The sequence below is a fragment of the Vombatus ursinus genome, unplaced genomic scaffold (genome assembly GCF_900497805.2).
Source record: "Vombatus ursinus unplaced genomic scaffold, bare-nosed wombat genome assembly UNPS02014789.1, whole genome shotgun sequence".
NCBI classification, from domain to species: domain Eukaryota; kingdom Metazoa; phylum Chordata; class Mammalia; order Diprotodontia; family Vombatidae; genus Vombatus; species Vombatus ursinus.
Genome location: NW_020954567.1, coordinates 24,276,671 through 24,302,177, shown reverse-complemented (window position 1 = coordinate 24,302,177; position 25,507 = coordinate 24,276,671).

Here is a 25,507-nt window from a genome sequence, read left to right as displayed (position 1 = left end):
TGTTGCTCCAAGCTTGGTGGTTTCCAAATCCAACTGATTTCCCAGTAATATAATAACAACTAATTTAGATAACAGTAAAGTTTGCAAAACACTTTTTTCACAACAAACCCAGGAGTTGGTCAGTGAAGAAGTAGAGGGTAAGATAGGTTAAATGACTTGCCCAGAGTCACAAACCTACCAAGTGCTAGAGGAGGAATCTGAACCCATGTCTTCTCTCCTCATAGCTCAGTACTCTATCCATACAAGCAAATAGTTAGGATAGTGGACAGAAGGCTGGACTTTTGGAGTCAAGAAGGTCTGAGTTCAAAACCAACTCTGGTCAAGTCACTGAACCTCTTTCAGGCTCAGTTTCCTCACCTGGAAAATGGGGATAATACTAGCACAGACTTCAAAGGGAAGTCATTGGAGTCAAAGGAGATAACATTGTAAAGCATTTTGCAAACCTTAAACTACTATTTAAATGTTAGCTATAATGATGATGATGATGATGATGCCACGCTGCAAATCATGAGTTAAGAATTAGAATATTCTTTGAGGATTACTGTATTAGACTGTACGCTCTTTGAGGGTAGGGATGATACAATTTATTCATCTCTCTATTTCTAGTCCCTAACATAGTGTCTGGTACATAGTAGATAATGGAATGAATGAATGAAAAAGTATTTACTGCATGGTTACTAGCACTGTGTTGAGTACTGGGTATATGAATTCAAAAGTAAAGTCAGTCTCTGGCCTCAGGAAGCTTATATTTTATATTTTGCGTGAATACAAATGTATAATCTTTATCAAATTGCTTGCCTTCTCAATGAGGTAGGGAAGAAAGGTAGGGTAGGAGAGAATTGGGAGCTCAAAATTGTAAAAAACAAAGTTTAAAATTTTTTATGTGTAATTGGAAAGAAATTTTTTAAAAAGCTTATGTTTTAATAAGGGAAAACAATGCATATAAAGGAGAGGTAGCCAAGGGAGTGGTGTTTTGAACTGAGAAGTCACCCACCGAGAAGTGGGGACATTTCAAAAATGTCTTTTCAATTGAATTGAATGAGATTTGCTGTTTATCCAAGATTTCTCCATTTGTCATTTTCCTGTTCAAGCTTGCTATTAGTCTTCATTTGTGGGAAGCTAATTGTGGGATTTGGAACTGAATGTGCAAAAACAGGTTTCAGCCCTGGAGGCCACTTGGTGAAAAAACAAATGAAAATGATCATCACTGCAGGGCCAGTTTGACTTGTCCTGAGCAAGAATAGTTATCACTGCAGAGTGCCCCAAAGGCCTTTGAAGTGACTCATCTTGTTCTGTTGAATCAGATTAGGCAAAATGTTAGTTCATAATATGTAACCCATTTTATTTTCAAAGAAGATTGAAACCGATCATTATTAGCCATCTAAAGACAGACCATGGGCAGGAATTGCTTGGTTAGGCTGGCTTGGGAACACTGGAACTATGAAGTGACAAAAGTAGAAATCTAATTGATTGGCAAGAAGACTTTACAGAATATCATAATACGTAATCTAGTTCATTTGAATTAGGATCACACAATTCTAGGAATTAAACTAGAAAAAGACCTATTAGGTCATCTGGCCTAGTGCCTTCCCCACCCCCTTGTCATCCTTGGATTGGTCCCTGTGGTATACTCACAAAAGCTTAGTTCAGTCTAAATTTAAATGACTTCAGCAATGAGGTTTACATCATTTCCCTTGGGAAACTATTACACAGTCTAATGGATTTTACCATGATGACTTTTTTCCCCCTGAATTTCAACCCTTTGCTCAATTTAGTCTCATTATTTCTCATTACATTCCCTTGGATCGTAGGAAATGCACAAGTTATATGCACAGTAAAGATTCATTAAGTTTCCTATCTCCACAACTTTTAGATAAAGAAATCATTGTTGGCTCTAGCCCTGTACTGGATGATGCCTTGGTGCCCTATGGGATACCTGGACCACATGCTGCTCGTTTTATGCAAATTATATGCTGTTCTTGGTGTAAAAAAATTACTTTTTATCAATTCTGACCTATTTTTTGAGTTCTAGTTGTATAGATTAATTTATACTACTCTTTATACTTTTTTATACTACTATTTATACTACTTTCCCCATTATAATTAATGGCACACAAACTGAGTCTGGCCAGCCAGAGTTTGGGAGTATAGGCTATAGCCAAGAAAAAGAGGGAATCAGACTGACCCGGGTAGGGAATTGAAACAGCAAGCTCATGAGCAGTACGTTCTAACAAGGTGAGCTACCAAGCCATGGGTAGACAACATAAACAATGCATTCTCTTGCAATCTCCTTAGCCCAAGTCCAGTAACCCATTGATGTCCTCTGTATTTGTCTTACTAAAGGAAGGAAGAAAAACCACGAGTGTACGTAGCTGAAGAAAACATAAAGACTGGTGGCACCTCCCTTCCTGTTCACAACAGAAAATTGAATGCTGCGCAAGGGAAGAATGTGATGCTTCAGAATTCCTTAATTAAGCAGAAGTGCCACCCTGGTGGCTTTATTTCCTTTGGTTTGTTCTTCAGGCACAGTTGTTACATGAGAAACAGCAGCAATACATTATGCTGAGATTACATCCACTTTCCGAGGAGTTCAAAATCCTTGAAAAAACTCATGCATTCAAAACAGGAGAGGTGGAATGATAGGTGGAGAGCCTGTCTTGAAGTCAGAAAGACCTGGGTTCAACCTGCTCCTCTGACACATAAACCAGCTGTGTGATTCTGGGTGTTCTCTCAGTGCCCCCAAGCAACTTTCCAAGGCTTTAAGTTGTATAATTGTCATTGACCTGCATTTAGTAGATTGGATTTCCTCACCTAGAGTTTACTGTACCAATGAAATCAAGAGCCCAGATCCATTCCCAAACTCCCAAACATGCCACACAGCTCTAAACTCCTGCTCACTGCTATTCCTCAAGCCACAAGCCCGGAAAACAGCATCAACCTTAGAAAATTCCTGTGGGTGATGCCTCAGGCTGAATAAGTGGAAGAAGAGCTCGGAAATAGGGAAAATGTTTGATTTAATGACAGAAAACCATAATCGGTATTGTATCTTCCTCACAAAGCTGCTATCCTCAATGTCAATGTTAAAAGCAACTGATAAAAATAGCTTTAAGAGGTAGGTTTTTTGTTGTTGCTTAGTCATTTTCAGTTTTGTCTAACTCTTCATGATCCCTTTTGAGGTTTGCTTTGGTAAAGGTACTGAAGTGGTTTGCCATTTCCTTCTCCAGCTCATTTTATAGGTGAGGAAACTGACACAAACGGGGTTAAGTGACTTGCTCAGAATCACACAGCTAGTAAGTGTCTGAGGTCACTTCAGGTCTTCCTGACTCTGGCACCATTGCTCTATCCACTGAGCCAGCCAGCTGCCCAAGAGATAGGGCATTTTCTTCCAAACAACCCATAAGTTTTGACAGAAAGATGAGATCACAGACTTCTAGACAGAAGGAACTCCAAGGGTAATCTGGTCCAACCCCTTCATTTTATAGCGAAGAAAACTGAGACTCAGAAATGGTAAGTGATCAAAGTCACACAGGGAGTAATTGGCAGGGGTGGATTCACATTCAGGTCTTTAGATAATGAATCCTGTGCTATAATCATCCTGAACTTTCTGAAACAGGAATAGGGCTCTTTCATATATGAAAATTTATACTCTACTCTTACAAAGTGTCTGACAAATTCAACAGAACCAGGTTTGAAAGTTACCATTGTACATTCTATGAAACAATTTCCTAAGCAAAAGCAGACCCTGGTATAGCGTGGTGACAGAATGGTGCTGGCTCAGAGGTCTTGGCAACCTGTTCCTCCTGTGAAGGAGCTCTGAGCTCATATGGTCCAAGGGAACCTGGCCTCTAAGGGGTACCATGCTTAGGCTCCTCATTGTCTCTGGCTCATTACACCTCCACTCCAGAGTAAAACTCTGGAGATAATTGGTTAAGCTTTGATTTGGCTTCTATCTAGGGTTTCCACAAAAGGAATTAGAAAGGTATCCAAGTTTATTGAATACATTGGGTTATTGAGTTCTGTTATTTCTGATTCTCCCTTGTACAGTCGGTTCCATTGATCTCTATTTTTTTAACCAATACCAAATAGTGTTGAAAACTGCTCTTTTATAATATAGTTTGAGTTCTGGAAGTACCATTATTCTTTTATTTCTGCCTTTTTTTTTCATGGTTTCCCTTGGTATTCTAGATCGTTGGTTCCTTCAAATGAATTTTGTTAGTATTTTATTGCGTTCTATAACGTATCCCTTTGATAGCTTTACTGGAGCATTACAGCTATAAATCACCTTTGACAGCATTGTCATTTTTATAATATTGGCATGGCCCAGCCATGTGTACTAAATATTCCTCCAGCTATTTGAGTTATTCTTTTTATCTTTAAGGAGTGCTTTGTAATTAAATACATTCAAATATTTTGTATGCTTTGGTATAGAAGGGTTATTTAATATATATGCTAGATTGGATTTTATTTTCAATCCCATTTTGAGTCCGTAAGGCCATGTCTGTCCCTCTCTTACCCCTCAGATAGCCTTTGCCCTTGTTCAGACCCCTATCACCTCTTGCCATAACCTCCAAATTGGATTCTTCACCTCAAGTGTTTCCTCTCTCCAGTCCATCCTTCACACAGCTATCAAAGTGACATTCCTAAAATATAGAACAAAGCCTGTCATTCCCTTCCCCCAAAAGCTCCAGGGTCTCTCTTTTGCCTGTAAGGCAAAATACCTCCTCAGTTTGGCATTTAAAGCTCTTCACAACACAGCTCCAGTCCACTTTTCCTATCTGATTACACATAATTCCCCCATTCTGAGTTCCAGTTAAACTACACTACTTTCTGTTGTCTGTACACGACATTCCATTTTCCACCTCTAAGTATTTGTGTAGGATGTTCCCAATGTCTAAAATGTTCTACTTCCTTGCCTCTGCCAGCTGGACCATCTCCTTCCCATCAAGGCTCCGTTCAAAGGCCACCTCCTTTAAGAGACCTGATTCTCCCAATTATTAGTCAGCATCCACCAAACCAAATCACTTTGTATTTATGTTGCATGTATGTGTGTTTATGTGCACACACGTGTATAAATGCATAGATGAATGTATATGCAACACATCAATGTATATTAGCCATTATTAAATGCTAACTTTTAACATATACTAGTTGTTATATATTACTAAATGCTAGCTATCTATACATGTTAGCTATTATTATTAAATGCCAGTGATGTTGTTGTTGTTGTTCGTCCTTCATTCTCAAAGAGGACCGTGACATCAAGGAGGTGATGCCATGAAATGCAAGTGAAATGGATTTAAGTGAGAGAGGGCTGTGCAAAGTCACCAGCCTCACTCTCTCCTCTGGAACTATCTGGGTCCAGTCTAGAGATATAGATTAGGACAACTGGAGATGGCTCCAAATGCGGTGGGAGACCTTGGCCTTTTTAAACTAAGATCTTTAACAGGTCTCAGTTTGACTGAGGTAATGCCCATTCAGCCATTAAGTCTAGGTAAGAAATGAGGCAGAGAATGGCCTCTTTTACCAAGTCAAAAAAAAAAATCAATCTGGGAGGGGAAGACCCTCAGGGTTTCTAGCCAAAACAGAAACAATGGCTATTCACATTCAATATGAGCCACCAAAACTGGAACAATGACCAACTGGGGCTTGGCCAGGGACCTTTTGTTAGCCAATCAATGAGAGCCAGAGTTTTTACTGAATATAGGATATATGTGAATATATGTATACATATATATTATATATAAATATACACACGTATATTTCATTGTGATTCAATCCTTTTTGTATTCCCACACATCAAAAGATTATAGATTTAGAATAGAAGCAACCTTAGAATTCATCTTGTCCAGCGCCTTCATTTTATAAGATAGATGCCTATATCTATATATACCTATAGGCATATACATATATATATGCATATATATATATATATCCCATGCTTATTTAATAATAATAGCTAACATTTGCATAATGTTCTTTATAAATATTACCTTATTTTATACTCACAACTACTTTGGGAAGTGCTATTATTATCCTCATGTCACAGATAAGGAAACTGAGAATGAGAGAGGTTAAATGACTTGCCCATTGTCACACAGCTAAGTGTATGAGTCAGGATTTGAACTCAGGTCTTCCTGATTCCAGGTCTTGAGTTTTATCCATTGCACCACCTAACTGTATGTGTGAACCAGTAGAATGCATACTAACTATATTTCTCACAGTGGAATGGATAGTCTTTAAAAGCAGAGATTGTTATCACTTTGGTATTTGTACCTATAGGACTTAGCACAATGCCTGGCACATAGGCATTTAATAAACACTAGATTTAATTGATTGATGGGAATAGTACCCAGCATACCCTGGCCATGGGCAGAACATCTTACACAAACTTTTCTTGGTTGTAAGATTCTACATCAGATCTACATTGGTTTATCTCTTCTGTACATTGTAAACACCTCAGGGACTGTGTCTTCTTAATTTTTGTATCCTCACTAGTACCTAGCCCGGTGTCCTATACGTATTCCATGCTACTTGTTGAGATGGAAATGGATATGCTGGATACCTAAAGACAACTAAAGATTGTGCCAAGTTCATAGGGTGACCAAATCAAAGCGCTAGACAGGAATTTTGTGAGTGGGTCATGGAGTAGGGCAGGGAAAACACTATGGAAGGGGCAGTAGACATGGGCAATCTGGTTTTTCCAAAGCAACTTCTTAGTTGGGGTTACTCTGCCTAAGGTAGCGGGCTGTAGGGTGTTTTGGGCTTTTTTGGTGGTGGTGGCATGCTATCTCCATATTCTCCAGTCTTCTATGTTGGAAACATGGAGGCCCTAGACAGGATATAGACCAATTTCAGAGTAATCATAGCTTGTCAACCAGATAACTAGGACAAGCCGATTGCTTACATATCAGAGAATCATAGAATGTTATAGTTGGAAGGAATCTTAGTGATCATCTATTTAAGCCCTTTCAATTTATAGACGGGGAAACTGAGGTTCTCAGAACTGAAGTGACTTGACTAAAGTCATTAATAACCAAGCTGAACTTAGAACCCTGTTGTCCTGACTCTCAAACAGATATTCTTTCCACACTTCCATAGTGGGTCTCTGCAGCATTTTGTTTTGCTAGTTACCAAAGATAATAAAAATATAAAATATGACCCAAAGAAAAAATACCATATTATGAGAGGGTCCTGATATCCAGTGCCAGGAATTTTCTTGTTGTGATCCACTCCTTTCTATATTCCCTCAGATAAAAGGATTTTAGATTTAGAGCAGAAAGAACCTTAGAAGTCATCTTGTCCAATCCCTTCATCTTACAAATAAAGTAAAACTTAGAGTAAAATAAAATGGGGACAATAATAACACTGACTTCCTAGGTAAAATGAGATACTATGTATAAAGCACTTCACCTTACAGTAAAGTGCTTTATATATAAATGTTAGCAATGATGATGATGGTGATGATGATGATGTTGATGATGATGATGATGTTGATGATGATGAGACTTGGCTAGGATACACAGATACTAAGTGCCAGAGTTTTGATCTGAAACCAGTTCCTCTGATTCCAAATACATCAAAGCACTCTTCCAATGTATAAAGATACCCTGCTTAGAATCAAGAGTATGGAGAAAATGCCTCCATGCTAACAAATTTTGCATTCCACTTCAGCATTTTTCTTTTTATTGAAAATACAATGGACATGGAAACCATAGGTTGCCTAGACACAAAGGGTGACCAAATTATGGCCAGGAGACCAGCACTTTACCCCGTGCTTCAAATTCTTCTTTGGGAAGACTCAAAAGAGGTGAGTAGGTTAAAAGTATTACCATAAGGAAAAGGGAAAAAGTCCCAAACCAACAAAAAATTGCATGATTAAGGTGAATTCACAACTATGATTTTGGGAGAATGGAACAATTTACCAGAACCAGAAGCAGAAAGTAATGCTAAACCACTCTGGATGGAATTCTTGGGTCATCGCTTTCAAGGATGCTCCATTGGTTATCACAGGCAGTAGGGTGCAGAACTAAGGCTATAAGTTGGGTCCTTTCTTGTAAGGGGGAGGTCTTCTACCCCAATTAATGCAATTATAGAAGACTCAGAATCCGATTGAATCAATCAGTAGTATGACCTGGGTGTGAACATGCCTTTAATCAACTAGAGCCAACATGACCAATGCTTCAGTCAGTGATGAAAACAACCACCCAGGAAATATCTTGTCATTGGGGAAAAGAATCAGACACACTCCTAGGCTGGTCTATAAGAATAGCAGTCAGTCCAGTGGTGAGCCAGTCAAGCAGTGATTCAGTCTAGTGACAAAAAAGTTCCATTTTGGAGAATTCTGGTTTGAGAATTGGAGTGAGAATCTTCTTGGAGGGAGGAGCTCTACCCAAGAACCTCTCATTCTCTCTCTCTCTCTCTCTCTCTCTCTCTCTCTCTCTCTCTCTCTCTCCCCTCCACCAGGCTGTTGTTCAGCACAATGTGTCACACTACATTTAACAGTGGATGTCAGGAGTATAGACCTCATGTGTTTGATGGGATTTATTTCATCTGATAGGAAATTGAAGTCCACCTAGCCTCTGTGGTTCTCTGGGGACTGGAGTCATTGAAAACCAGTAAATTGGTCTTAATGGGATAGCCTACTCATTCTAGATTTTCCAGGCTGCTCAGGAATAACCTTCATTTTGGAAAAATTCACCTCAGAGAATACAGACCTCTTCTACTCAAAAACACTTGCCAAAATGGCTGTCATAAAATTTCTCCAGGAAACCAGTCACAGAAACAAGACATGTAGAGGGCAGACAGAGATAGGTCTTCAGGGAAAAAATTGCATTGAAAGTAATTAAATAAGGAAATATCAGCAAGGGACTGTCAAGGGAGCTAAAGAGAAAAAGAATACCATCAGCTGATATTCATCAGTCCACATTAGTGCCCGTGTCTCTAGCCATTAGACACTCTCAGCTTTAGCACTGACTGGGCCACTAATTTGCTCTGTGTCTTTCAGTACATCTGGGTTGACAGCTCCATTTTCTTATCTGTGAGAGGGGGCTAGGAATAGCTAAGAGAGAAGAGAAATGGGAAGAGGATTGGAGGCAGGGCAGCGCTATTAATGAAGTACCCTCAGACCCAAGAAGAGAGGTGGCATTACCCAATGTAAAGATTTAGTGCCAGCTTGATCACTAATGATATGACCTTATGTAGTCCATTTAACCTGCCCCACCTCTTCCCAACATCTTAATTTCCATTGAAGTGAATCAATATTCACTTCAATATAATTCAATATTGGAGTTAATATTCAAGTGAATCTCTACTTTTAGGCACCCCTATCCTTTGAGTCACTCAGGCCCCAAACCTCCATGTCATCTCTTCCTCCTGTGTAGTCAATAAACAAATATTTATTAAGTGTTTATTATGTGCCAGGTACTGTGCTAAGCATTAGCTATCCAGAGGAAGGCAAAAACACAGTCCCTGCCCTCAGGAAGCTCACATTCTAATGGGGGAGATAGGATACAAATAACAATAAAAATTTATATATCTATATCTATACAACTATATACTTATAGCTATACTACATTTGTGTACATGTGTCTATGTATACATACATACCTGCATATACATATCTGTATATGACTATGTATAAGATTGTGAGCCTAGGTGAGAGAGAGGATGGTCGTGCCCTTCACAGTAATAAGGAAGTTAGGGATAAGGGAGGGTTTTGAGGGAAAGGTAATGAGTTTTATTTTAGGTGTGTTGACTTTGAGATGCCTACAGGGCAGTTTGAGATGTTTGATAGGAAACTGGTGATGTGAGACTGAAGGACAGTAGAGAGGTTTGGACTGCACAGAGATCTGAAAATCATCTCTGTGGAGATGATGGTTGATTCCATGGGAGCTGATGAGGTCACCAAGTGAGATAACATAGAGGGAGAAGAGAAGAGGGCCAAGGATAGACCCTTGGGGCATGCCCATTTTTACTGAGTATAACTGGAGGAAATTCTGGTAGAGGAGACTAAGAAGGAATTGTCAGGCAGGAGGAAAAACAGTAGAGACTGGCAACCTGTCGCTAAGTCCTGTTGATTTAACCTTAGCAAAATCTCTTCTATCCAACTCTTCCTTTCGATTCCTACGGCAAAACACCCTAAATCAGATCCTAATAATAATAACAGTTTCCTATGTGGCCTCCCTGTCTCAACTATATTCCTTTTCCTTATACTCTTCACACTAAGGAACCTAACAAACTACTCTGATTGTATCTCTCTTCTACTCATAAAACACCTCCTACATTGCAGCTAGGTGGTACAGGGGATATAAGTGCCAGACCTGGAGTTAGGAAGACCCGAGTTCAAATTTGGCCTCGGATGCTTACTAACTGGGTGACACGCCATTTGCCTCAGTTTCCTCATCTGCAAAATGGGAATAGTAATAGCCCCTTACCTCCTAGGATTGTTGTGAGGATAAAATGAGATAATATTCATAAAGCACTTAGCCTGGCACATAGTAGGTGCCATATAAATGTTGTTGTTATTGTTGTTAATTATTCTGTCACATATGATACAAATTTCTGAGCATGCCCTTCAAGGCCCTCCATCATCTGGCTAACTAAAACACCACCTCCACCGTGCTTGCCTCAGGACCTTGAGATGATCTGGCTCTCAGAGCAGACTGTCCAGACTCTTCTTCCGTAGAGAACAAGCCTAAAGACTCAGGAGGACCGAGGCAGTGCCAAGAGAAAACCAATTCAAGAATTACCCGGCTCTGTCATTCTTGAGTCTGCGTGCCCCTGTGCTGGCTCCCTACCACTCTGACGTTAATGAGATAATTACGTTGAAAGGTTATGCACCTGTGTCCCATCGTCAGCACCCCCACCTTCCTCCTCAAAGCGAGGAGGCTTCATCTTCCTCTAGCTTCCAGCCTTGCAAGCGCTGAAAGGAGTCAAAAACCATACAACCTACAAGTGATGGGTAGTGTTGGGTGGTTAGTTCTGTGCCTGAAAGCTCTCTCTCTCTTCTTCAGGGTCTTACACTTCATGAGAACCTTTCCCCTGCTCCCCTTCTTGGCTCTTGTAGGGTCATTGGCAGATGTTTTTCATTGCCACATCATGCATTATGCTTTTCTGGATGCTCTACATTCCAAGCAAGCAGAATCATGCAGGGGGTGGGGCCCTCTGCCTTCCAAGGGCATGCATTCAACTATCACCACCATCATTAATTACAGACATTTTCTGAATATTCACATGGTACATGAAAACTGATTTTGAAGGTTTAAACTTGCTTCTGCTTCTGATGCTCACAAGTTGCATGACCCTGGCCACTTATCACAGCCTCGATTTTCTCATTTATAAAATAGGCACATTTCAACTTGTGCTATCTCATGGGGTTAATTATGAGGAAAACACTTAGAAAGTTTAAAGCAATAGAGATAGATATGTAGACAGATGACAGAGAGTTGAGGTAAAGAGGAAAGACAGATAATAGAAATGTGAGCTAGAGCACCAAATGAATGGCACACACCAAGTGCTTGAGGGGACCCTTTGGTCTGGTATAATGGGGAAGTCAGCATGGAGGAGGTGGCCTTTTAGTTGGGAATTGAAGGTGAGAAAGCAGGCCGTGAACAAAGGCATGAAGGGAGATTGTAGGACTGGCTACTATAGGACTCTTATTGGGAAACCATGGAAGACAGGGATAGAAAGGTAATGGAGGAGAGGGAGTATATTTTGGAGGCTAGGTAAAGGGGTTTGCCTTTGATTAGGTTCTGATTGGGAGCCATTGAAGGATTTTAAGCAGAGAACTGACTGGGGTCATCACAGCCTGTGCTAAGGAACACATGGCAATGCTGTACTGAGAAGGGGGAAAGTCTTTATGAGTATCAGGGAAGAATCCACGGAGGCTGGAGACAGGTGTGAAAGGTACCCCAGGGCAGGGACTTGGGTTTCACATGGTGCTTTGCACTTAGTAGGCCCTTTACCAATGCTGACTGAATTGGATTGATTACTTTCAGCTGGGGTTTTTCAGGACTGCATCTCCCAGGAGAAGTTGTTTGATATGGGCTTTGAAGAAGGAATAGATTTGAAAGATAGAGATGGGGCTGCAGGGCCTTTCAGGTGGAGAAAACAAAGTAAACAAAGGAAGCATGGGGCTGTGTCTAGAAAACATTGAGGAATGTATATTGTCTGGAGCAGAGGCTATGTGAAAGGCTCAGGACTGCAAAGGAACGCTGCCGCTGCCGAGGGTTGGAGGCTGGAGCTGAGCAAAGCCTGACAGACGAAGGTATCGTTCAGGTGCTCCCCACCTGCTCCTCGGCTTTCGTCAGAGTTGTCTCTGGGGTTTGCCTAATTGGGTTGATATTCCTTTTGTGGGGAGCTGTTGCTGCTGGCGGCGGCGCTTAGCTTGGGGAGTTAGCCCAAAGGGGAGAAGGAAGCAGTGGTGCCAGCTGATGCTCACAAAACAACAACAAAAAGCAATGCGCACACGCATAGATCAGCTTCTTACTGTCTTGCTGCTGGAACAAGGAAAGCCTAACCCTTCTTTTTTCTGGGGAAGCTTCTGCCGGGGCTCCCTCTATCAGCTCTTAGTCTTACTCCCTGTACCTTCTTCTCTGTCTTATTTCGCACGCGCTATTGATGTGACCCCAGGCACCCTAACCCTGGTCACCTTCTCACCAGCTATCTTGCTACCAGGCATGTTCCCTCTGTACCGCCCCCCTTCCCTTTCTTGAACCCAAATCAGTTTTGTCACTGGCACTAGAAAAGGTGTCAGTTTGCTTCCCTATGGCTCTATTCATCATCCCTGAAACTTTGCAAAGCAAACTACTCCTCCCTTGCCAACAGTCCCTTATATCTCTCTACTAGAATGTAAGGTCCTTGAGGGCACGGATTGTCTTTTCATATACCTCTGCTTGGCATATTAGTGCTGAATAAATGCTTTTTTATCATCATTATCATCACGGAGGAGGGAACAGATGACCCTTTGCTTTTCCCCTTCTATTTTTGCCCCTTTTGTAATCCCCCAGACTAATTTTCTCTTCCAAGGCTGTTCTTCAATCACTTTTGTGATTCAAGACACTAAACTGACTTTGTCACTTTAATCTAATATCCACCACATAGAAGCATCTGCTGTCCGGGGCATGCAGTGTGAATGATGCTGCCCTTTGACCAGCATCTCCTAGGTGTAACCGTGGCTTTACTACACTATAAATAGGAAGGTATGGTCATAGGATCATGTTTCTAGAATTGGAAGGAACCTCACAAACCATCCAACTCCAACCCTTTCATTTTACAGATGGGGAAACTGAGACCCTAGGAAGTTAAGTGACTTTCCCAAAGTCCCATAGGTAATAAGCATCAGACATAGGATTTGAACCCAGGTTATCTGACTCTAGAGTCTGTGGCATTAAGGTTTCAGCACTGTTACATGTGCACCGTGGCTTTTCAGCCTTTAATTTCCCAGGAGACAGAAAATCTGATCCAGAAGTCCCTGATTTAAGTGTTCAGCAACTTAACCAAGAGAAACAAAACCAGTAGGGCTGTACACTCTGTACTGGGGTGTCTGGACTTTCTCTCCTGCGGAAAGTGTCCAAGAGCTGTTTTGAAGCTGTGTAACGGACATATTTTTTCAGCATAAAAAGATGGATAGTGCCCCTATAACATTACAGATCTGTCTCCTTATAGATCTACAGCGCCCCTCCGAGAAGTTAGGAAAAAAAGGCAAAGGAACCAGAACAATGAAGGGGAAAATGATAAAGGAGCAAGGTTGGCAACAGTAGGCAAGGTCTTTGTGGCTCTCCTATCGTTTCCTCACCTGCAGTTGCTGAGGGCAGGTGCGTTGGCCTCCTCCCAGCTTGGCTACTTTGACTTCATGTTTTTGTGGGGCAAATGTGGTACCATATGGAAAGCTCGTTTGCAAAGCTATGGTGCCATCTACACTGCAGGCATTGATGTGAGTCCTGGACCAGCAAAGAATCATTTTGTGTCTAAGAAGTACATGGTGGAAAAGCACAAAAAGAAAATACAGGTTGTCCTGGTTCCACCATGAAAACAAAAGCCCAGCTTTATGAAGTTGAACAGCCAATTGTAGGAGACTGAGAGGTTGGGAGAGATGAAAAGCCCTAAGAAATAGTTCTCTGCACACAACAGGGATACAGTAGGTGATATTGATTGGTTAGACGAGGAGAAGAGTTGGGAACTGAAAAAGAGAAAGCAGTTGTGTATAGAAGGGTCATAGTTTCAAAGGTCTAGAACTAGAAAAACTTAGTCCTGCCCCTTCACTTTACAGATGAGGAAACTGAGGCAGGCAGAGGTTAAGTAATTTGTCCAAGATCAATCAGGCTGGAAGTGTCAGAACAACAATAGAGCAAGAGCTCTTTCCGAGACACTTAGGACACTGCCTCCAGGGTTTAGCCCCCTTTCTGAAGAGAGGTGTCAAATCATCTACTCTTGTTCTAAGCTGATTTGTTTTTTTTTTTATTTTTACTTTCATCTAGAACTCCCCCAGGCTCTGTAAGGACCAGAATGGCTCCCTGTCTTGATTTCTCTCTCGCTAGGGTGTCGGTTTGGCCCAATTCTGATCCCCGGCAGTGGAGACGTGAAGTTGCGGCAATCCAAACAGAAGGTTTAGGCAGCTCAGTAACATCACCTGTGTTGCTGATCCCATTTGCACCAGAAGTTAGATGATACGGTGGAGAGAGTGCTGGGCCTGGAGCAGAAAGACCTGAGTTCAAATCCAACCTAAGACACTTATTAGCTACCTGACCCTGGGCAAGCCATTTAACCTCTGTCTGCCTCAGTTTTCTTAACTGCAAAATGGAGACAGTAGTAGCACCTTATCTCAGGGGTTGTCATGAGGATCAAATGAGATTATTTTTGTAAAGCGCCTGGCACATAGTAGGCACTTAATAAACGCTTGTTTCCTTTCCCATTCCCTCTTCATTTCTATCACCTGGTTTCATTGTAACCAAACTCCTTCCTCAATTTTCCCTTCCTCAGTAACAGTTCCCTACCCCTCCCAAGCTCTTAGTATCCCATTCCAAACCTCATTTCCCGTAAGCCTGGCAGTTATCCTTCCCCTTTCTAGTCTTCCTGGAAACTGGATCTCAGCCCCATACCCCAGACCCTATAGCTGTGTCCCAACTAACATAAGCATGCTGCCTGATTCTTCCATTGGCTTCCTAGGAGTGAAGCCAAATTCTGCCTGTTTTCCAGGATACCTTTGACCAGCTTTGTGGAAGGTGGAGCTAATGTTCACTTCAATATAAGAAATAACTTCCTAATTATTAGAGCTGCCTCCAGATAGGAAGGGCTGGCTCATGAGATAGTGGGATTTCCTTCCTATCACCAGAGATACTTAAGCAGTGGCTGGCTAACCAAGTAAGGGTTAGTGTAAAAGGGATTCACGACTCAGGCAAGGATTGGTCTCCATGGTCCAAGAAACACAGCTGTGTCCATGGAGAACAGTTAGAATGGATATAGAAGCTCTGCAGGTGAAAGGATTTCTGAGGAAGCTGGAAGTGGGGCTGGTCAAGTTTCATGCACCTGGGGGGCTTGTATGAATCACCCAAACTAAGGCAAACAGCCCTGCAAACTGAGAAAGCTGTCTGACTCAAAAGGCAAGTTCAAGCTGCAATAATTCAATCTGGACAAGAAATAGAGTACTGTGATTTCTGGGTCTGGCCATGCTTTCCTGTCATGCACCATTTCCCTCCCATCTCTAACTCTATCTGCTCCCCAACTTGTCGGCCTGGCACATGATTTTGGACTGCTCACACCACAGTCCTGACCCCTTACCTGCTCAGGGTCTTAGCAATAGCCATCTGCCCTCTCTCCCAACACTTCTCTCCCCAACTTGTGGAAGGTTTGGTCAGCTCTGTGGAACCCTCATTAGTTGAAATGTTGCTGTCTACAACCCTGGCCTCACCTCAAGGTAGTGATGGCATGAGGAACTAGAAAGAGTTTTGGATTACTTCCTGATTTCCCTCTACTCTGGTGTGCCTATTAGCTCCAAAGCTAGGGTCCTATGATTTAATGAGCCTGTAATCACTGAAGCAAGGACAAGAGTAGTTGCCCACAGTTGACAAGGGCCCTACTCCCCTCTTTTCCTCTACCTCCATCTCCAATTATAAAATCACTTGTGTTTTTCCTTCTTTTAATATAAAAATACCCTCTGTTAAGCTTATCTCTTTAGTGTGAATTAGTTTAAGTAGAGATGTCTTCCTAATACCCCTAGCTGAAATTAGCCAATTAAAGGGATGGGAGTTTTGATGGGAGCAGAAATGTAATTTTTGGATATGGAACAATTCAGAAGAAGGGGTGAGTATTACCACAGTGAGAAGTTTTGGTTTGTCTAGAGGCAAGATGAAGTTCCTAGAGATTCTGGAAATTCCTAGAGGGAAGATGATAGAAAGGGAGATGGGAAGGACTAAATAAAAAATGTCAATTTGATAATTTTGCCGAAGGGCTGGTCTTGCTGGTATCAATCACCCCTCATGTCACTAAAGTTCGTCTTGTGGGTTGGCTACCTCTAGATCCTAAGCTATAATAGGCTACCAGTGCTTAGTATAGAGGCAAGGAATTTGACTGAAATATTAATTTCACTGCTGCTTACACCAAATAGCTATTCATAAGCTTGCCCTGTGAAATTTCTTCATGACCTGCCAGATGGTCATTGAGCCCCCATTTTGGAATATACAGCATTCAAAAAAAGACACAAAAAACTTTGGTTCATGGTATTTAAAAGAGGCACATTATAATATGTACCCATCTCTGAGGAGGTTTGAAGTCAGATGGGAAGGCAGGGGATGCGGGTTATACTTACAAAATATGTTTCCAGAGTCATGATTACACCTTACAATTCAACGAGAATCAGCGTTACCAAGGAGAAGCTATGCAGTACTCTGCATAGCTGACAAACTGTTCCAGGGCCCCATTCTTTCTGCTTGTTTGATCGGTTGAGCTTTCAAGGGTTTGTTCCGAGCAAGTCTCATCAGCATTTCATTCGTGTTTTCAAATCTCAGGCACAGAGGCAAGGCTGGAAAATGGGTTAATGCCACCATCCACATCAGCACAGGCCCTTTGGGGTGGGGAAACCCAAGAGGCAGGCAAGTGGGCAAGGAAGAACAGGTTCCAGATCGAAAACCAGATTGAAACCACCTTTTGGAAGTGGTAGCCACAACCTCCCCTGGGCTTTGGTGGACTCTTGAAAGGACTCGGGAACTCTGGGTAGGTTGCGGTAGGCTTAGATCTCACTGAGTCCTTATATACCTTCTAAATCTTTTATACCTGGGTCGTAGGTGTGACAGATGCAAACTGCTAACAGTACTTGATTCATTCTAGCTTTGGACAAAGGGGTCCATGACACCATAAAATTTAAGAGCCCCTGATTTAGAATAACCTTGGAAGTCATCCAGTCCAACCCCTTCATTTTACAAAAGAGGAAACTGTGGTCCTGAGAGGTTTAAGCAACACTCAAGTTTGCACAGGTAAATGGCAGAGCTCAGACATGAACCCAGGTCCATTAACTCTGAATCTACCATCTTTTTTCAATGCACCACTGAACACTTTTTCAGCATACTATTATTCTCACAAAGCATTTTGGGAGTAACAATATGTTAAAGTGAAAGTGCAAATTGATAATAGTCCTTTTCAACATAAGATTAAAAAAAAATCTGAAGGTTGATGGAGTTTTGAATACTTGATAGACACTGATAAAATGATACAGGTCAAATGTCTTGATGAATGATACAACCAGAATTCAAATCTCTGTATTATTTCCAAATTTTCAGACCTACTCATTGGTCTTTTTATAACATAATGGAAAGAACACAGGGGCTGGTAGTCAGAAGAGTTGAGTTTAGTCTCAGCTTTGTCACTAACTAGCTGTGTGACCCTAGGCAATTTTTTTTCACCTTTCGTTCTTTCATTCATTTATTCATTCATTCATCCATCCATCAATTCATTTATTCATCCATTCATTTATTCTTTCATTGTCCCTCAGAGCTGAAAGAAATTTTAAGAATCAGGTAGTCCACTTCATTTTCCAGATAAAGAAACTGGACCACACTAAGTCAGGTTCAGTGACATATGCAAAATCATCAAGAGAGTTAAAGGCAAAGCTACTAGAATCTAGTTCTTCTAACTCCCACTGAAGTCCGTTTCTTCATCTTTCAAATGCAGATAGTGAAATCTACCTCACATAAGAATAAAATGAGAACACTTATTCACAACTGAACAAGAAAAAAAATCAAATGCCTATTTTTAGAAACATTTCTTTGCAGGTCGACATTTATGAACAATTCAATGTGTGCAAAACATTGAGTTAGATCTCGGAAGGTACAAAAGCCCCACGAAAAACATGAAGGCAAAGTATCCTTAATGCAACAAAATTCCTATAAAACAAAAAAAAAAGTGAGACAGTCCTTTAACTTGGAATTTAGCAGTTTAGGGGGAAAAAGATCCCTGACACCAAGTGGCTATCTCTCACTGGTACTGCATACTAAATGAGTCAATTGCTAGCATTCTGTCTCATGTTTAATTCATTTTAAATATCATTGAAACCAAGTTCATTTGGAACAGTGATGAAAGGTGACTATTAAGCTTTGATCTGCAGGCCTTCTCTGGATGACGCTGTGGCTGAAATGGAAAGTACTTCTAGAATAAGAAGGACCCGATGGAGTCCTCTAACATGCGTAAGAGCTGGCGCCTAGGGCCTGAACCAGGCACCAGACTATCTAAAGTTAACATGTTGTGTTTCCTCTTTATCTTGCCTTTGGGGTATATTTTATGGGCACTGGATGAAGAACTGTGAATCCCAATGTCTATATATTTACAAATAGTTTCTCTTTGGACCAGTGGACGTGCAATTTTGGACTGGGAATTATTGGCAATTGATGAAATGTTGCCCTCCAATTATGCCCAACTTCATGCCAGGGTGGAACAGATGCCCTGGTGCTTGGATGAGGTTTTCAACTACTTCAGGGCAGAAGGAAGAGAGTAAAGATGGTAGAGTGACCCATATATGGGGAACCCCCCCCTTCCCTATCAGTGAAGACTGTAAAGACCTTGTTTTGCTATTCTTCCTATAATCCTCAACTTCATTTAAAAAAAAGTTTCTTCTCTTCAATAACACAAGCATCAGGGGACTGGAGAGGTGAATCATTGAACCTTGCCTGATAAGATGTCTTGTAGTGACTAGCTCCCAATTGCATTTGACTACCTTGGTCTAGGGAGTCTTAATTGTTTGCAGGGAACGGGGGAGTGGTAGGGTGGACTGGTGTTTGGATCATTAGTGATATGTCAAAGTCCTCCAAGTAGCCTTATCCTCACTTGGAGACTGGTCTTCTTTCTTAATGTCTATAAGGTGATTATGCCTATACTTCTACTTCAGGCATGAATTAATTATTTACTTCTGATAAATGCCCACTGGTGTCTCACCATTGAGGGATGCCAAGGCTTCCCATTAATCTTGATAGGGTCTTTCAGGATGGTTTCTAGGGCCTTTTGTCCCAAGGAAGGCAAACAGAAAAAATCCAGAGACAGAAAATCTTAGATGGATAACCCTAAAAAAAATATTCTCTGTGTTCTCCTGTGTGATGGAAGAAATGAATACTGTGCAAAGCAAACCAGCCCTGGTCCTCCCCTCAGGAGCTTATGATGACATGGGCAGCCTTGACTAAAAAAAAATCTGATTCAGGGAACATTCTGAAAGGACAAAGACACAAGAAAATGGGATGTTAGTAGTGATGGTATTCTGGAATTAATCAGGTTTTTTTTTTCCCAAAAGGGAAGTATTCTGCTTTCAAACGACAGTTGTGTTGAGAGAGGAAGTGAATGGGGGATGCAGTCCCAATTTAGGATGGAAGTTAGAAAGAGATTTTCCCTGACCCTTAATCATTCTGGACATCAATGCTTTGAGAAAGGATTGTTTGCCCAGAATGACCCTGGAGGTAATTTCAGAATATTTATAGGCCTACAAATAATTCTTCAGCCTTTCAGAATTTTGCCTGGATCAGATTTTGTTTTTGTTTTGTTTATTTTTGGTTTGGTTTGGTTTGGGTTTATCAAGGCTGCCCATGTCATCATAAGCTGATAAGGGGAGGATCAGGGCTGGCTGGCTTTGTCCAGCATTTGTTTCTTTGTCATACACGAGGACACAGAGAACTATTTTTGATGTTATCCATCTACGACAGTGATTTAATTGATAGCACTTGCAAGCCTTTCAGTAGTGGAGAAAGAACAAAATCTTAGACATACTTAGCAAGAATAATTTGTTAAAATTGGAAATTATAAGATGGTCGACTGGGGGCGAGCTCATCGTCTGTTTCACTCTTCTTCACCCCAACATGGTGGCTTCCTCAGCAATGGCCTTAACCCAGTGCCCCAAGGTTTCTCTCCTCACCCCAGGGTGTTATCTGCTGTCATGCCCTCTACCCACCTAAAAGTAACACCATGTTGCTTGTTTCTCAGCTGATAGTATTTGCCAAAGACAAAAATTCCTAATTACAGTTTTGGAGCAAGTGTTCTTTAAAAAAAGGTTTTTTCAATTAATAACCATTTTGTACTGATCTATCACTGCTATTACTCTCCTTCGACTGAACAAATTACAAAAAAAAGAAAAGAAAAGAAAAAGAAAGCCCTGTATACATAGCTGCATAGTCCAGCAAAACAAATTTCCACATTAGTCATGTTCGAAAATGTCTTTCTGCATTTTAAGTCCATTACCAACCTGGCAGGAGATGTTTTATCTTCATTCTTTTGGACTCATAGTATGTAATTGTGTTGATGATTAGAGTTCTAAGTTTTTCAAAGTTGATTTTCTCTATAATGTTATCAACATTTAAATTGTTTTCCTAATTCTGTTCACTTCCCTCTGCATCAGTTCGTATTTTGTTTAGTTATTTCAGTCATGTCCAACTTTTCATGACGGGGTTTTCTTGACAAAGATACTGGAGTGGTTTGTCATTTCCTTCTCCAGCTCATTTTACAAATGAGGAAACTGAGGTAAATAGAGTTGAGTGACTTGCCCAGGGTCATATAGCTAGTAAGTGTCACGTCACATTTGAACTCAGGTCTTCCTGACTCCAGGCCTAGCACTCTATCCACTGTGGCTCCTAGTTGCTCATCAGTTCATATAGGTTTCCCAATTTCCTTCAAAAACAGTTTATTTCATAATTTTTTATTATTATATTCCATTACATTCATATATCACAATTTGTTAAGCCATTTTCCAATAGGCCCATACCACCTTGAATCAAACTGCTTGTGAGCAGATTGAGAGTAAGGCACTGAGAAGGAACACAATTACTCCAAGGATCCCATCAGTTAATTTATTACTCAAAGACACGCAGGTGCCCTCAGCTCTTCAATCCCACAGGCAAGCACAAGCACCGTGGGAGTGTGGGTACAGGGTGGGATGCATCCCCGATCAAGAGCACAAAACGCATGCTCTCTGCTCTTATATAGTTGCTGAGCAGATTCAAATATGCCAAGGGATAAGGGGACATTTGGCACACTCAATCAGAGAACGGGTAACCTTCCCCTTATCAATTAAAAGGGCGTTGCGATTAGGAAAGTTTGCTAACCTCGCATACATAGATTAATGAAGTTTGCTAAACTGATCACGATCAAGAGAGCCTTGTATTCTTTGCCTAAATGAAACTGATTCAACCAATTTGGAGTACATAGGAACTTCCTCGCACTATGCAGGCAGGTCTATCGACAGTCAAACATGGAGTCACTTTTGTCAGCTAGGGTCTAGCAGTAAACCAATCCTCACACTGCTGTACACTTTTTTTTCTAACATACAGATCTTTCCCTCTTTCTTTGATTTTTTTAGGGTGTGGGCATAATAGTGGTACAACTGTGTCAAAGTGCATGTATAGTTTGATAATTTTCTGGGCATAGTTCCAAATTGCTTCCTAGAATGACTAGACCAGTTCACAGCTCCACCAACAGTACCCTAAAGGATCTGTTCCCCCACAGCCTCTCCAACGTTCATCATTTTCCTCTTTTGTCGTCTTTGTTGCTCTGATGGCTATGAGGCAAAACCTTGCAATGCTTTAATTTTCACTTCTTTAATTATTAGTGATGGAGAGAAAGGCGTCAGACTCTCTGCGGGGCAACTTAGTGCTCAGCACTGAAAGTTAAAATGTAGTTGGGAAATACTTAACAAAATCAGTAAAAATATAATACAACAGAGACAATATTAATTTTCAGTTTTCTAAGTTATTATGCAGCAATCTGCGAAAGCCTTGAAGAGCAATCGATCTCCAATGAACTTTTGCATCTCTAGTCAGACCTGGACAGCCCCTACTAGTAACGTTTATTGGAAAGCAATAAACTCTGCCTCTTCCATAAAAGACTGGTGGTGGCCCATGGATTTTAGCCAGGATTTTTGGTGGCCGCAAATGTGACACAATATTTTCTGGCATACTGGATCCTGTGGATTTTATTCTCAATTCAAGGACTCCATAAAGAAATGGCAAGCTTGTTACAACACTGACTCTCTTTAATTGAGGGAATTAGGGCAGCAAGTGGTTCATTATGAGAACTGAGTGAAACACCCTGACTCCATCTTGTGACTCAGTTCTGGAGCTAGCTCAGTTCCTTTTCTATTTAATTATAGGTCAAGGCCAACTCCTGTCTTATGAGAAAACTTCATTCAATTGTGGGAATTGTGAGGGAAAAAACCTTATTGTATTGTTTGAACCTAGCCCTGAGTGGCTGGGAAACTGGACCACCTCTACCTGCTACTTAGAGACCATTAACCTCAGACCTTGGTTATGCTGGCCAGAAACCCCAGTCAGATCCAAAGATTGATGTAAGGAGTTTTCTCACAATTGTATATGCCAAGCAACTCATACGTCATCTGAAAACTGGCCCTGTGCTGATCAATCAGTTATCGTTTTCGTGTTCCCTTGATTGAATACAGACACTTGGGGGGAGCAGCTCACCTATTTTTTTTTAATTCAGTGAAGTGCACCTGTTCAATCCCCCATCCCAACTTGGAAAGTCTTTAATCTTACCTCCAATTACAATTCAGATTTCTTAAGGTTGTATTGTGCCCTTTTAATTAATTGGTCTTATTTGAGTAATTGTTTTTAATGTATAAAAGTCTGTCTCCCCTTGTATTCAGGGTCCAGGACTAAGCTGAGGAGGTCTAGCTCCGGTTTGTTGAACAATTGACATGCATTGCTTAATAAATTGATAAGCTTTGAATATCGAACCTTCGTTTCCTTGGTCCTTTCACACTCCACAGAGGCAATGATGCTGGAATTTATCACAGACCTATGGCGAAACAGCTGCACTCATTCATTGCTGTTGGAATTGTAAACTTATTTCTTGACCTATTTCATTCTGATTCCTCTTCCTACCTATCTTTGGTCAGCTCCTCTACACTGCAGTTAATTATGCAAATTCAACTTAAAGGTGTTTCTTGAGTACATTGTTTTAGACCTGGTAGTTAAACATTGACTAACACCTCCCTGCATAAAGATGTCATCAGAATGAGATTATTAAATAATATTTGCTAGGGGGGAAAATGAGGTTAGATGTTGAGCCAAGTGAGTTTTGCACTAGGAAGAAGAGGGAGGAAAGCATCAATGTCAGGGGAATAACATATGCTAAGACACTGGAGAAAATGTCAAAACCCTTCAGTAATAATAACTATGCCTCTCCTCCAAGCCAGGCATGTAGTGTGACCTTTTACATGAAAGACAATTACAATTAGGTTTGGGGAGTGTCTTGATATTATCGGAGCTATCCCAGGAGGATGTCTAAGATGGGCAGAGGACTGGAGGCCATGTTTTATAAAGATCAGTTGTAGGAAGTAGGCATGTTTAGCCTGAAGCTGCGCATGAAATTCATTTTCAAGTATTTAAAAGGCTGTCATGTAGAAGAATATTTGTTCTACTAGACCACAGAGGGCAAAACAATGGGTGGAAATTGCAGACAGATTTTGACTATATTAAGGGAAAAAAAACTTCCTAAGAATTAGAGCTGTTTGGAAGCAAAACAGGCTGCTTCTAGGGAGCAGAAAATTTCCTTGCTCCTGGAGGTCTACAAGCACCTGTTGGGAGATGTATAGTGGGGTCCTGTTTAGGTACAAGTTAAACTAAATTATTTCTTCCAATTCCTAGAGCATGGTTACATAAATCTATGAAAACCCAGGTAGGGAATTGCTAACAGGGGAATAAAATAAACATCATCTCTTCTTAATTTTTTTCCGAAACCTGGAAGGATTCAGTGACTGAGCTAGAGTCATAGAATATTTTAGTGGTAGAGATGGAACTTAGAAGAAAGGACAATTCATGGTCTGCTATTTCCCTGGGCTAGACTTGGCCTTCTGAGCAAATGCTGCCTCCCAAGAGACACCTCCCAAGCTAATTGACTTAAAAATTAGAGCTCAGATGTCAAAAGAAGAGGAGAGTAATCAGGAGTGAGATTTCACTCATTTCATCTCTTTAAATTTTAATAAAGAGTGAGATTTGTTAAGAAGGGGAGGTCCCAAGGTAGTCAAGGTCATCAATAATTCAGCAAAGACTGTCACACCGTAAACAGCCACATGGTGCCCAGCTGATGCTCATGGGTAGGGCTTCTGCTGACTCTACTCTCTCAAGCATGGAGAAAGCTCAGTTTCTGTCCTTCTATAAATCTCAGGCATTTCTCTTCTCCATTCACAGTTTGTAAAAGATCAGGGAATTACTTTCACTATAGGGGAATTCAGATTGGGGGGGATCTTGATGCAGAAGGAGAATGGTGGTTCAATTTAGAGTCTTAGAACGTTGGGCACTGGCACTAAGAAGTCATCAGTATACATGCAGCCCATTCTATGGAGTATACATACAACCTCAAAGCCTCAGTGCCATGCACTTCTTTGTCTCTGAGGAGAATGACTGATGATAGTGCAGTTTTCTATGCTTTATGAAGTCCCAGATGTCAATCAAGCCATTCGTATGAGGCTATTCATATGACTATTATTAGTATGTGATGTGGTGTTTGCCATTACTCCCAACTCTGTCTCTGTGTATGCCACAAATGTGTTCCCTCTTTGTCTATGCAAGGGCATGTCTCCCCTAACCCTTCATACCAATTAAATTGACAAAAGAAAATAAAAATGAAACATGTCTGCTATGGTAGAAGTAATATTGACCATGTAGGTTAGGCTCATTTTTCCTTAAAAGGTATCAAAACCATCTTTCAGACTTAATGAGCTCAGGGGACTAAGGCTTGGACACATCAATCAGAAGGGGGCCATCGATGTAACTTCCTGGTGGCTTAAGTACATAAGCCAACACCTAGAGTCAGGAAAGCTGTATTCAGCTAAATCAATGCTGTGCCCTTGCTGAGCATTCTTTCCATGGTATGGCTAAGACAATTTCCTTTCGCTGTTAGATGGTCCGCAAGTGTTCCACTTCGTTCCAATTTTGAACCTAAAGCGTCAGACCAGCCTGGATCAGGCCCAGTCTAAAACACCTGCCCCTTTCTGTCTTCCCAGCCTGCAGTTCTTACCAGTTTGCAATTT